Consider the following 3,302-nt stretch of genomic DNA (forward strand, 5'->3'; position numbering starts at 1 on the left):
GCTGGTAGGACAAAAGATGTTGTACAAGTTTCTCATTGCGAGCACGTATGACTATATATGGAAAACATGCCTACATGATTAATAATCTTGATGTTCTGTCTTAATGCTATTTCAATCCTATCAATTGCCCAACTGTAATTTGTTCACCCAACACTTGTTATTGGAGAGTTACCACTAGTGTAGATAGCTGGGAAACCCGGTCCATCTCTCATCATCATATACTCGTTCTATATGTCATTGGAAGTAGTATCAACTATTTTTTGGTGCCATTGCTCTCATATTACACTGCTGTCGCTGCGTATTACTGTTACTACTTGCTCTCATATTACTGCTGCTTTCACATCACCCCTGTTACTAGTGCTTTTCCGTGTGCAGCTGAATTGACAACTCAGTTGTTAAGGCTTATAAGTATTCTTTACCTCCCCTTGTGTCGAATCAATAAATTTGGGTTTTACTTCCCTCGAAGACTGTTGCGATCCCCTATACTTGTGGGTTATCATAGATCAATAATCAACTTGACATAGTATTCCATATTCATCGGATCCCACCAAACACAACATGTAGCATTACAAATAGATGATCTTGATCATGTTAGGCAGCTCACAAGATCTAAACATGATAGCACAAGAGGAGAAGACAACCATCTAGGTACTGTTATGGACCCATAGTCGAAGGATGAACTACTCACGCATCAGTTCGGAGGCGGGCATGGTGATGTAGAGCCCTCCGGTGATGATTCCCCTCTCCGGCAGGGTGCCGGAGGCGATCTCCTGAATCCCCCGAGATGGGATTGGTGGTGGCGACGTCTCTGGAACTTTTTCCGTATCGTGGCTCTCGGTACTAGGGTTTTCGCGACGGAGAGATTATATAGGCGAAAGGGCAGAGTCGGAGGGCGCTCGAGGGGCTCACCCCATAGGGGGGCGCGCCCTGCCCCTTGGCCGCGCCGCCTTGTGGGGTGGGGCCCCCTTGGCCCCTCTCCGTCTCTCCTTCGGTGCTCTGGAACCTTCCACGGAAAATAAGACCGTGGGATTTTGTTTTGTCCAATTCCGAGAATATTTCCTGTGTAGGATTTCTGAAACCAAAAACAGCAGAAAACAGGAACTGGCGCTTCGGCATCTTGTTAATAGGTTAGTGCCGGAAAATGCATAAAAACGATATGAAGTGTGAACAAAACATGTAGGTATTGTCATAAAACTAGCATGGAACATCAGAAATTATAGATACGTTGAAGACATATCAGGGATGCTTGATACGTCTCCAACGTATCTATAATTTCTTATGTTCAATGCTAGTTTTATGACAATACCTACATGTTTTGTTCACACTTTATGATGTTTTGATGCATTTTCCGGAACTAACCTATTAACAAGATGCCGAAGTGCCAGTTCCTGTTTTCTGCTGTTTTTGGTTCCAGAAATCCTACGAAGGAAATATTCTCGAAATTGGACGAAATCAACGCCCAGGACCTTATTTTCCCCGGAAGCTTCCAGAGAGCTAGAGAGGAACCAAAGGGGAGCCCTGGGGGCCCCACCCCACAGGGCGACGCGGCCAAGGGGGGGCGCCCCCCTATGGTGTGGGACCACCAGGTTCCCTCCGAGGCTGCCCTTCCGCCTATATATTCTCTCCGCCTCGAAAACCCTAAAAAGATAAGCCACAGGACGAGAAAAGTTACACAGCCGCCGCCGTCGCGAAGTCAAGTTCGGGGGACAGAAGTCTCTGTTCCGGCACGCCGCCGGGACGGGGAATTGCCCCCGGAATCCATCTCCATCGACATCACCGCCATCTTCATCGCCGTTGCTGACTCCCATGATGAAGAGGGAGCAGTTCTCCCTCGAGGCTAAGGGCTCTACCGGTAGCTATGTGGTTAATCTCTCTCTCATGTACCTCAGTACAATGATCTCATGAATTGCCTTGCATGATTGAGATCCATATGATGAGCTTTGTATCACTATTAGTCTATGTGTTACTCTAGGGATGTTATTAAAGTAGTCTATTCCTCCTTCATGATGTAATGGTGACAGTGTGTGCATCATGTAGTACTTGGCATAGGTTATGATTGTAATCTCTTGTAGATTATGGAGTTAACTATTACTACGATAGTATTGATGTGATCTATTCCCCCTTTCATAGTGTAATGGTGACAGTGTGTATGCTATGTTAGTACTCGGTCTAAATTGCAAAGATCTATTATGCTCTAAAGGTTACTTAAATATGAATGTCGAATGTTGTGGCGCTTGTTAACTCCGGCTTGAGGGAGTTCTTGTAGCCCTACACAATAAATGGTGTTTGTTATCAAACAAGAGTATATGTAGCACAAGTGAGGAGAAGTTATTAATTTATTATGTGATCAATGTTGAGAGTGTCCACTAGTGAAAGTAGGATCCCTAGGCCTTGTTTCCAAATACTGCAAACATCGCTTGTTTACTGTTTTACTGCATCTTTACTTCCTGCAATATTACCACCATCTATACCACCTGTGTTTTACTATCTCTTCGCCGAACTAGTGCGCCTATACATCTGACATGTGTATTGGTGTGTTGGGGACACAAGAGACTTCTTGTATCTTAATTGCAGGGTTGCTTGAGAGGACTATCTTTGACCTCTACCTCCCTGAGTTCGATAAACCTTGGGTGATTCACTTAAGGGAAACTTGCTCGCTGTTCTACAAACCTCTCGCTCTTGGAGGCCCAACACTGTCTACAAGAATAGAAGCACACGTAGACATCAAGCTATTTTCTGGCGCCGTTGCCGGGGAGGTAAGGTAAAAGGTATTCACATCCTCCGGCTACTAAGCTATTTCCTAGCACTGTTGCCGGTGTGTGAGTGCTCGAAGCTATCTCCTTTAGATCCTGCAATTATATCTTTTTGTTTCTTGTTTTTATTTCACTCGTTAGACTTAATGGAAAACAACAAAAAAATTAGAGATCTTTATGAACTTTATCTTGAATTAGGACATGATGTGTTTGAAGAGAAAATTAAAAAACCCATGGAACTTTATTTGCAAAATAGTTGTAGCAATGTTATTAGCATGAACTCTTTGAACACCATTATTGCTAAAGCTATGGAAGAATTTAAGCTTGGGGAAGCTGGTTGTGTTATTTTTAGTCCCCCAAGCATGGAGGAGAAAATTTCTTTGATGATACTTTACCTCCTATATATGATGCTTGCAATGATGAATATTATATTTTCAGTCCACCTACTATTGAGGAGAAAATTAACTATGATTACAATATGCCTCCTATATATGATGATTATGGTGATGAGAATAATAATGATAGCTATTTTATTGAATTTGCTCCCAC

Source organism: Lolium rigidum, chromosome 5 (assembly GCF_022539505.1).
Source record: "Lolium rigidum isolate FL_2022 chromosome 5, APGP_CSIRO_Lrig_0.1, whole genome shotgun sequence".
Taxonomy (NCBI): Eukaryota; Viridiplantae; Streptophyta; class Magnoliopsida; order Poales; family Poaceae; genus Lolium; species Lolium rigidum.